The 12,131-nt window shown below is 34.0% G+C and overlaps 1 long non-coding RNA gene across 1 annotated transcript; it reads right to left on the bottom strand.

Moving 5' to 3' along the window:
• Window positions 1-8,717: 8,717 nt before the first annotated feature.
• Window positions 8,718-10,860, bottom strand: LOC145790916 (uncharacterized). The gene is made up of 3 exons (XR_014330294.1): window positions 10,543-10,860; window positions 9,034-9,097; window positions 8,718-8,955 (listed from the first exon to the last, which is right to left on the bottom strand). It is a non-coding gene; the product is annotated as an uncharacterized LOC145790916 (long non-coding RNA).
• Window positions 10,861-12,131: the final 1,271 nt, after the last annotated feature.

Here is a 12,131-nt window from a genome sequence, read left to right as displayed (position 1 = left end):
ACACAATTACAATTACACTCTACAATCTATTTAATTCGATTAACTGTTTGTCTTTTGGTTCCTCTCATTTGATTTTAATTTTTCATTTGGTTATTCCTATTTATTTTTCTTCCATTCCTTTTAAATATGGATAACTAGTATTAGGATTATTAAGTTCACTAATTACACAATTAAGCCTAAATTAGGCTTATACACATTAAATTACAATTATTCAGTCATGTTTAAATTACTGAATCAGAAACTCATAAATATGCACATTTTGCAATTTCAACTCCATTTTCGAGCAAATCAAGGCCCAAATAATTAATCTTCACATTTATTTCTATAATCTTAAGCCTAACTCAATTTCAATTGAATTTAATTAATTCTCAATTAAGGCTTAATTTGACTGCATCTACTTTTATGAACCTAAATCAAAATTTTAATTGAATTCTTATAAGGCTCTAAATATCAAATTAAACCCAAACACACCTTAACGAATCAAATAAAATCAATTTTCAATTAAACTTCTGAAATGACTCTAAAAATTCCAATTAGCATATCCATATATTCAATTTCAGTTTCTGAATCCATTTAGGCCGTCAATTTTCAGTATCTAGATGGCTTAATACAATAATGAAACCCACAAAGTGCTCAATTCTAATTTAATTTCTACAATTGAATTTAATTCAATTTCTTCACCCTTTTTACTGATTTCTTTGAAATTACATGAAATTGATTCTTAGCTCTTTTCTGTTCTTCTTTAAATCATGAAATTAAAGTCATAAACTCCTTAGAGAATCGTTCACATGTATGAAATTAACATCAAAATTATTAGTTTCATATTCTTATAAATTTTCTTCATACCAAACTCCAAATTCAAACTCATAAATCTTTGAAATACGGCTTGTCTAAAAATATACAAACTCTTAAATAATTAAGAAAACTTGATCATTTTTAACACTACAAGAAAAATCACCTTTGGTGACTAAATTTTTAGTCGCCAAAGGTCCATTTTTAGTCGCCAAAAGTCGCCTTTTTACCTTCCCCGACTAAATTTTTTAGTCACCGGTTTTGTCGCGAATAAACGGTCGCAGAAGGTTTTGGCGACTGAAAAGGTTTTAGTCGGCAAAAAGACAGGTCTTTAGCGACCAAAGTTTTGGTCGCCAATACTCAATTCCACTGTTTGAAATTATACATTTGGCTACTAATCTTTTAGTCGCCAATAGTTGATGGAACGCCGACCAAACTATTTAGTCGCCAAAACAAATACTTTTGGCGACCAATAGTTTAGTCGCCAAAGGTTGTTCGGTGGAAAAAAAAAAAGAAGCTAACTTTTCTACTTTTTCTGAGATTTGAACCACCAACCTTTCACCTTCTAAACCTTTAGCAACACACTCCTTCCACTATACCACCACAACATCACATGAATATATATGCAATATATATTATTTATATACTATATTGACCTGTATTAATATAAAACTATATATATAAATATAATTATTTTTATGCAATATAATTTATGTAAAAAATAAATTATTTACTAAAAAAAATTGAAGCCACTTTTGGCGACTAAACAATAATGTAATTTAGGGCTACTAAAACATTTTTTAGTCGCTAAAAAATAAGTTCCGGCTGAAAGTAGCATTTTTGGCGACTAAACCTGTTTTTAGTCGCCAAAAACGTCCCCTTTTGGCTACTAAACTGAATTTTAGTCGCCAATTGCCTGTTTTTAGCTACTAAATTTTTTTTAGTAGCCAAAAAGCTTCACTTTCAGCGACCAAACTGTTTTTAGTCGCCAAAACACGTATAATCGGCGACCAAACTGTTTTTTAGTCGCCAAAACCTATACTTTTGGCTACTAAATTATTTTAGTCGCCAAAAACCGTCACTTTTGGCTACTAAAAAAACTTTCGTCGCTAAAACCCATACATTCGGTGACTAAATCTGTTTTTAGTCGCCAATAACTATATATTTGGCTACTAAACTCTTTTAGTCGCCAAAAGTCTTTACTTGTGGCTACTAATTCCATTTTAGTCGCCAATTGTGCTACTTTCAGCGATGAAAATTTGGTTTTTAGTCGCCAAAACTGCTTTTCCTTGTAGTGTAAACCATTTACATCAAAATTCCTTTAATATAAAAATTAAGTTCATTCTTCATATACTCATAATTGTTTCCAAAATTTAGTTCTTGTTTCATCAAGACATGGAATCAATTCTTAGAAATCTTTAATGCATGTACAATTAGTGTATCAAAATTTGTAGAATTTGTTCTTGCATGTAGGAATTAGGCTCAAACCCATGTGAGATATTCCAAAATTAAACCCAAAAATGATGAAATTACAAATTATATTCCATGAACATCCATGTAGCTCAATTTCCTACTTTAAATCCAATTTCTCACAAATTCCATGAAGTAATCTTAAACTCTTCTTAATTTCAAGTGTAATGTGAAGATTCTACATGATTTGAGCATAAATTTCTTACCTTGAACTTCAATTTCAGATGTAATGTGTTGATTTCCTCTAATTCCCTTTGTTATTCCTTCAATTTCCATCACTATGTGGGCTCCCTTACTGTACCTTTGAGCTCTCAAACTCACTCTCTTTCTAAGCTTATTTCCAGCAGAAAATGGGCTCAAGAATGAGCTCTCTCTCTCCTTGTTGATTCACATATTACATATACACACTTCACTTCTTAATAAGGCCCCACGTGTGCACACACTTGCACCTCTTCTTTGAGCTCCAACACAATACTCTCGGGCACACACATGGATTTCTCTGCACACACACATACCCATAATTCTAGTTTGTTCCATAATTTAATTCATGCCTAGGATTAATTTATTTAAGCATCACTTAATCTTAATAAATTTTGATTAACATAAAATTAGTTAATTGTAACTAATCTCAAATCCCACATTATTTAATTAGTCTAATTGACTTCCATTAGAGCCAAATTAAATATATTTAAATTTATCAACCTGAATCAATTTTTTTTTTTTTGAAATCAAACTTCCAAAAAGCTTCAAATATTAAATTAAACTTATTTCCATCCTCAATCTTGGTTTCTCACATCATTAAGGCCTTCAATTTTAGATCGAACCCAAAATCTCCACCAATAAATTACATAATCAATTGAACACCTCATAAACAAATTTAATTCATAATAATCTTAATTCCGAATTTGTATAACTTAATTAACTCCAACTCGAACCCAATTAATTAAATCTCAATTTTATAAATCCGAAACGGTTCAATACCCGATATTATGTTTGGTAACGTTTACGTTTTCAGTTTATATTTACAAAAATTTTATAAACTGGTTTTTGTTTATTTTTAGAAAAACATAAACAACAAACGTGTTTGGTAATTGACAAAATGTTTAAAAAAATTTTAAAATATAAAAAATAGTGAGAAATGGCAAGTGGCGGTGGAAAACGGTGGTAAAAAGTGGTGACGGTGGGTGGGGGGTAACTGGTGGTGGTGGGTGGTAGCGGGTGGGTGGTGGTGGTGGATGGGTGGGTGACGGTAGCGGGTGGTGGGTGGTAGCGAGTGAGTGGTGATGGTGGTGGTGGCGGTGGTGGCGGGTGGTGGGTGATGGCGGCAGGTGGGTGGCAGATGGCGGGTGGTGGTGGGTAGTGGTGGGTGGGTGGTGGTGGCGGTTAGGTGGGTGACGATGGCGGGTGGGTGGGTGACGGTGGAGGGGTGGGTGGTAGCGAGTGGGTGGTGGTGGTGGTGGTGGCGAATGATGGGTGGTAGTGGTAGGTGGGTGGCGGATGGCGAGTGGGTGGTGATGGTAGATGGGTGGGTGACGGTGGTGGGTGGTGGGTGGTAGCGAGTGAGTGGTGGTGGTGATGGCGGTGGCGGTGGCGGTGACAGGTGGTAGGTGTTGGTGGCAGGTAAGTGGCAGATGGCGAGTGGTGGTGGTGGGTGGGTAGGTGACGGTGGCGGGTGATAGGTGGTAGCGAGTGGATGGCGGTGGATGGTGGGTGGCGGGTGGCTGGTGGTGGTGGATGGTGGTGGCAGGTGGGTGGTGAGTGGTGGTGGCAAGTAGGTGGCGGGTGGTGGTGGCGGGCGGTCGATGGTAGTGGCGGGTGGTAGGTGGTGGCAGGTGGATGGCATGTGGGTGGTGGGTGGTGGTGGTAGCGAGGGGTGGGTAGTGGTGGCAAGTGGGTGGCAGGTGGGTGGGTGGTGGTGGCGGGTGGTGGGTGGTAGTGGTGGTAGGTGGTGGGGGGGTGGTGGGTGGTGGTGGCGGAAGACGGTGGTGGAAAATAGTGGCGGGTGGTGGCTAGTGTTTGGTGGTAAAAAAAAAACTGAAAACTCAAAATGGAAACACATTTTTTGTGTTTTCATTTTTTGGCCAAATTTATAAACTGAGACCACTGATTTATAAATCAAAAATTTTACCAAACAAGTTTTTATTTGAATTTTTAAAATTTTTGTAAATATAAACTGAAAACGTAAGTGTTACCAAACGGCAAATAATTCAATTCACCATGTGTACTATCTTGAGCCATTTAGGTTTTTAATTTCTAATTCTAAAATAAATCTTAGTAGAACCACATACGAATTACCCTTCATAATTTTTATAAAATCCCAGATTAAATTAAAATAATTGACAATTAAATTTCAAAATATCCTTAATTAATTAAGTACTAATCATTATACGTGGTGGGGTCATTACAATAGAGATAAGACTATGCAAAATGACTAAAATATCTATACTATTATATGTGTAAGCACATGACTTAGTGTCTAATAGTGTGGTGGCTTTTCCATTTGTCACGTGACAAATTTTTCTATCCTAAAATAATAAAAAAAATATTATTTAAAGGCATGATCAAGATTTGAACCCAAGATTTTGGATTTCATTAAGAACACTCTTACCATTTAAACAACATATATATATATATATATTATGATATTACTTTTTTTTATTATTTATTTTTATATTTACTTATCTGAATTGTATAAACATTGCGTGTGCGACCCACTAGTCCATATATATATATATATATATTATTTCCAAATCAAACCAATTTCCAAATCAAACCAAACCTAACCTCTATTCTCTCTTTATCACCGCCTCTCTTCTTTATCTTTCTCTCTTTCGCGCGCGTCCCTCTCATGGCAGCGAGAGATACATTGCTCTATCTTCTCTCTCTCTTTTCTTCTCACCCACCATTGTCGAACCCACCACCACTGCATCGATATACCATCACCGATCTCTCTTTTCTCCTCACCTTCGCTACACCGCCGCTTCAACTTCCCTCCTAGCACTGCCGACAACCCCACCACCACCACCATGAGCCCATCGCATGACCCTTTAGTCGCCAATATCGAGCAAATATGATCTGCGATCTGTAGGTCTGAGATTTGAACCCAAAAATCTACATCTGCAGTCAATCTCCGTCGCCTCACGGTGGTTCTCAGCGTCGACTCCATATTCCATTCAATGGCGTTGCTCTCAATCTCTTGTTCAATCTCAGTTTCACGGTGGTTCTCCCATATATCTATACTAGCGTATGCCCATGCCTAAAGGCACGGTGTAAATAATATTAAGATTAAAAGGCCGTTATAAAAATATATTCAACAGACCGTACTCTACAATTCTAAACAAATCAAACATAAAAAAAAATTAAATATCAAATAATGCACACCAGCCAGTGCTCTGCAATTTAAAAGAAATTAAAATTAAAATACACACCAGTTACTGTACTTTATAATTCCAAACAAATCAAATATAAAAATAAAATTAAATATCAAATAATGCACATCAGCCAATGCTCTACAATTTAAAAGAAATTAAAATTAAAATGCAAACCAGTTAGTGCTACTGCTGCCAATCAAATCTGTAAGAGAAATTAGAACCGGTGAATCAAATCTATAGATGGTATGTAGCTTCACAACAAAATTCATCCTATGACATCTGGTAACCACAAAATTTAGAAAATATAACGCACACACATCTATTCTATCATTGAACAAAATTGTTTTCATCTCCAAATGCAAGATGCCTACTTTTTGTAGAGTATTGTTGTGTGATTACCAATTTTTACACCAAATTTATATATCATTTTGACATGTAATCACAGAATTAGTGCATCAGTAGACACCTTTCATGCATTAAAATACACATATGCATGGCATATAAGATGCCTCCTCAGATGATGGAACCTAACTGTATAGAGATAACTTGAAAATGGAGCCTAATAGCAAGAGGAACAATACATTATTTAACTGTATAGTATAGAGAAAAATTGACATTTTTTTCACTATCATATTCCATATCAGTTTAGGTGTTTTCTTTTGTCTAACATTAACAATTCATTATTTAAAAGAAATACAAATAAAACAAAAATGATTGCCTACAGAAAATATAAGGCACAATAAATATGATAAATGGACCACCCCAAAACAACTGAGATTAATGAGTGATCAAAAATATCATAAATGTAGAACTATTTCTAGAATTGGGTAATCATACTATTCAAGATAATATTGTGCAACTGATTTAGCTACTTCTATTCAAATCAATCACAGGGACAATGGGTTACGTTTGTCAGACCCACATTTGAATCCCTGATATAAAATATATATGGTTACAGAGAAATTTTCAAGTGTTAATCCAACTAAAATCTATCAAAAGCAGCAGTTGCAATAGCTGATCATTACATAGCCACACTACACACCACAAAAGAAATTCAACACTAAAAAGAGTTAGAAGTATGGACCCTACCTTAGGCTGAAGATTGGTTATTGTGGACCTCAGCACAGTGATCTTCTTCATCTGGCAAATACCAGTGGGGGAATTGAACAAAAAGAGCGAAAAAACGTAAGGAACATCCAATCTAAAGATGAAATACTTACCAAAAAAAATCTAAAGATGAAACAGAAGTTAACAGGTAACTTTCACTGGACATACCCTGAACAAAAGCAGGGGTATATAATATTTATTTGCCAAATGTTGATCAGCAGATTTCTACTATATAGCACAAAGAATCCCAAAGATGATGTCAAATTTTTATCGAAGGAAAATAAATTACATACATAGTCAATAAAAAACTGAAACAAAGAATAGTACGGGATGTTAGTTGAAAAACAACTATAGGAGGCATTGCAGTTGCTTTGATAGGCTGCATACTCCTAACAATACATTTTTTGTATGGTTTGGACCAAATCATTCTGTGTTCAACACAATATAAGCAAACACTACTCAACTGCGGAAAGAGGAAATAGTGGATTACTCAACTGTAAGGAAGATGGCTTGCCATGAACAACAATACCAAAAATGCTTGATTGAAACTTTGCAGAATTCAGATTGCGATTGAAAGACGACACTTGAAACAAAATAAAACAATAATAATAACAACAATGAGAACAATTTCCATGTCGCACATTGCAATCCATGAGTAGTGAAAACTAAATGACATAATGTGGAAACAAAATTAGAACAAAAATAAATAAATAAATAAAAATAAAAAATACACATACAACAAAATTAAAAAAACAAAGAAAGTTCTAAGGTTGAGAATTTAACTGAAAAAAAAAAAACATTACCAACATCTCAATAAATAAACATTACCAACATCTTAATAAACATTACCAAAAAGGGATATGTTAGAATTAGGTCATGGTATTTGACAATAAATAAATAACTAAATAAATAAATAAATTTAAAAAATAAAAAATAAAGTGAGAAGTTAAGTTTTCAATAACCTAATTGATGTTTTCATGATTTTCAAAATAGGAAAAATCAGCTCATGAAATAAAATTAATTCTAACATATCTAAACAACCAAATAAGCATCAAAGAAAAATGAAAAAGTTGAACAACACCACGATGAACATAATCCACAACTACCTCTTTGGTAGCAAATGAATAACATCTCAACGCGGATACTGCAGGCTGCTGTATCCTCTGCAAGGATTGTTCTAAAATCTGAAATTAAATACTATCTATTAGATGCAAAAAAAATCTTCCTTTTTCAAAATCAAAACATACGATTGAAAGACCTACCGGAACAGGAAATCCTCCAGCTCCAAGTTTTTGCCTTGCAATCCCCCACATCCTCATAAATGAACTAAATACATACATACATAGTCCACATACACAAAGAAACCATAAAATTAAGCAGATAATATCTCCAAATCAGAGGCAAAACAAAATATTATAAATAGTTCAAACCCGAATTGCAACAGACGGAAAATAGTCAATCAAAAAAAAAATAAAAAAATTTGTTTTAAATTTTTTATCATAGACCACCGTTAAAGCAATCTTATTCATACAGGACTCAATCAAAGATAGTCAGTTAAACACCAGAATCGATCAAAATCATTCAAACAGATCCAGTAGGTAATCCATAAAGTAAACCACGCAGCAATAATATATAACAAATGTAAGTACATCCAATTCGAGAGAGTAAAGTTCGTACGATCGGAATTAAATAAATAAATTAGAACAAAAGAAAGTTCTAAGGTTGAGAATTAGAACAAAAATAAATAAATAAATAAAAATGAAAAATACACATACAACAGAATTAAAAAAACAAAGAAAGTTCTAAGGTTGAGAATTTAACTGAAAAAAAAAAAAAATTACCAACATCTCAATAAATAAACATTACCAACATCTCAATAAACATTACCAAAAAGGGATATGTTAGAATCAGGTCATGGTATTTGACAATAAATAAATAACTATATAAATAAATAAATTTAAAAAATAAAATGAGAAGTTAAGTTTTCAATAACCTAATTGATGTTTTCATGATTTTCAAAATAGGAAAAATCAGCTCATGAAATAAAATTAATTCTAACATATCTAAACAACCAAATAAGCATCAAAGAAAAATGAAAAAATTGAACAACAACACGATGAACATAATCCACAACTACCTCTTTGGTAGCAGATGAATAACATCTCAACGCGGATACTGCAGGCTGCTGTATCCTTTGCAAGGATTGTTCTAAAATCTGAAATTAAATACTATCTATTAGATGCAAAAAAAATCTTCCTTTTTCAAAATCAAAACATACGATTGAAAGACCTACCGGAACAGGAAATCCTCCAGCTCCAAGTTTTTGCCTTGCAATCCCCCACATCCTCACAAATGAACTAAATACATACATACATAGTCCACATACACAAAGAAACCATAAAATTAAGCAGATAATATCTCCAAATCAGAGGCAAAACAGAATATTATACATAGTTCAAACCCGAATTGTAACAGACGGAAAATAGTCAATCAAAAAAAAAAAAAATTTGTTTTAAATTTTTTATCATAGACCACCGTTAAAGCAATCCTATTCATACAAGACTCAATCAAAGATAGTCAGTTAAACACCAGAATCGATCAAAATCATTCAAACAGATTCAGTAGGTAATCCATAAAGTAAACCACGCAGCAATAATATATAACAAATGTAAGTACATCCAATTCGAGAGAGTAAAGTTCGTACAATCGGAATTAAATAAATAAATTAGAACAAAAGAAAGTTCTAAGGTTGAGAATTAGAACAAAAATAAATTAATAAATAAATAAAAATAAAAAATACACATACAACATAATTTAAAAAATAAAGAAAGTTCTAAGGTTGAGAATTTAACTGAAAAAAAAAAAACATTACCATTAAGAAACCATTATACTATTTACCCCAATCTATTATATAGATATTTTGGACATTTTCAAAAACGTTTCTCCCATATTATATATATATATATATATATATATATATATATATATATATATATATATATATATTGTATTACAAAAAACTAATTATTAAAAACCCAAAGAGAATAATAATAATAATAATAATAATAATCATAAAGAAAAAGAAAAAAGAGATGATAGAAAAATAGAAGGCCCAGCCTTATTAATGATGTGGCTGGCAACCTATTATTGCATTTCTAATTAGATTTCTACTTGCTCAATCTATCATGGAAAAGAATCAGGCAGATGAGAAAAAGAAATCAATAAGAGAGAAGAAAAAAAATTAAAATAATTACCCTGAATTTCTATTGAATTCCCAGTTACTAACATGCAATGGACTACAGTTACTGTTGCAGCTTGGGAGCCACACCACATGACATCGCACAAACTACTTTTTGTTCGGCTAGGACTTTTATCAAATACTTGGTGACCACCATCACAACCACCACTTCCAACTCACATATCACAACCATCACCTTCCACCCCCACAACTGCCATCACCACCAGCCTACCACTACCACAAACTCACCCCCACTCATTAAGAAACCATTATACTATTTACCCCCATCTATCAAAAACAAAATCAAAAACATCAAATATATTTCTTATTCTTGGCTGCAGTGGAGCAAGGGACCCCGATTTATGCTTGGAATAAAGCATTCTATGAGGAAGATAACCACAACATGAACAGATTTGGTAGAAATTACAAATATATATAACCCGTAAACAAAACCCTAAAATAACCTGTTTGAATCAGAACAAGCATGAGAGAGAAATTAGTCAAAAAGAAAAAGAGAGAGAGAAGGGGGAGAGGCAGAAATCGAGTGGAAAGGCTCAATCTTACCTTGCGAGAGCAGCGTCGGTAGCGTGGATAGTGAAGGGAGTCGAGTTCGAAGGGTTGTAAGGGAAGGAGGAGTAGCGTAGCGAAGAGGGAGGTGGTTATCTAAAGGTTGGGTTTTTGCTGAATTCAGTCTTCCTGTTCAATGGCTATGGTGATGAGCAGTAGTGAGAACGTGGGAGAGAGGGAGTTGCAGAGGCGTGTTGTTTGGGGACGTGGGAGAGAGGGAGAGATGAGCTCAAACGGGCGAGAACTAAATGTACCTAGACCATTGATCTAAATGTATATGGACTTAGGACCGTTAAAATCAATTGTATCTCTCATACATTTAGATACAATTGATTTTAACGGTCCTAAGTCCATATACATTTAGATCAATGGTCTAGGTACATTTAGTTCCCGCCCGTTTGAGCTCATCTCTCCCTCTCTCCCACGTCCCCAAACAACACGCCTCTGCAACTCCCTCTCTCCCACGTTCTCACTACTGCTCATCACCACAACCATTGAACAGGAAAACTGAATTCAGCAAAAACCCAACCTTTCGATAACCACTCTCCCTCTTTGCTACGCTACTCCTCCTTCCCTTACAACCCTTCGAACTCGACTCTCTTCGCTATCCACGCTACCAACGCTGCTCTCGCATGGTAAGATTGAGCCTTTCCACTCGATTTCTGCCTCTCCCCCTTCTCTCTCTCTTTTTCTTTTTGACTAATTTCTCTCTCATGCTTGTTCTGATTCAAACAGGTTATTTTAGGATTTTGTTTACGGGTTATATATATTTGTAATTTCTACCAAATCTGTTCATGTTGTGGTTATCTTCCTCATAGAATGCTCTATTCCAAGCATAAATCGGGGTCTCTTGCTCCACTGCAGCCAAGAATAAGAAATATATTTGATGTTTTTGATTTTGTTTTGATAGATGGGGGTAAATAGTATAATGGTTTCTTAATGAGTGGGGGTGAGTTTGTGGTAGTGGTAGGCTGGTGGTGATGGTAGTTGTGGGGGTGGAAGGTGATGGTTGTGATATGTGCGTTGGAAGTGGTGGTTGTGATGGTGATCACCAAGTATTTGATAAAAGTCCTAGCCGGACAAAAAGTAGTTTGTGCGATGTCATGTGGTGTGGCTCCCAAGCTGCAACAGTAACTGTGGTCCATTGCATGTTAGTAACTGGGAATTCAATAGAAATTCAGGGTAATTATTTTACTTTTTTTTCTTCTCTCTTATTGATTTCTTTTTCTCATCTGCCTGATTCTTTTCCATGATAGATTGACCAAGTAGAAATCTAATTAGAAATGCAATAATAGGTTGCCAGCCACATCATTAATAAGGCTGGGCCTTCTATTTTTCTATCATCTCTTTTTTCTTTTTCTTTATGATTATTATTATTATTATTATTATTATTATTATTATTATTATTATTATTATTATTCTCTTTGGGTTTTTAATAATTAGTTTTCTGTAATACAATATATATATATATATATATATATATATATAATATGGGAGAAACGTTTTTGAAAATGTCCAAAATATCTATATAATAGATTGGGGTAAATAGTATAATGGTTTCTTAATGGTAATGTTTTTTTTTTTTT

Source organism: Camellia sinensis, chromosome 5 (genome assembly GCF_055761805.1).
Source record: "Camellia sinensis isolate YWXY chromosome 5, ASM5576180v1, whole genome shotgun sequence".
Classification (NCBI taxonomy): domain Eukaryota; kingdom Viridiplantae; phylum Streptophyta; class Magnoliopsida; order Ericales; family Theaceae; genus Camellia; species Camellia sinensis.
This window is presented reverse-complemented; position numbering and strand designations above follow the sequence as displayed.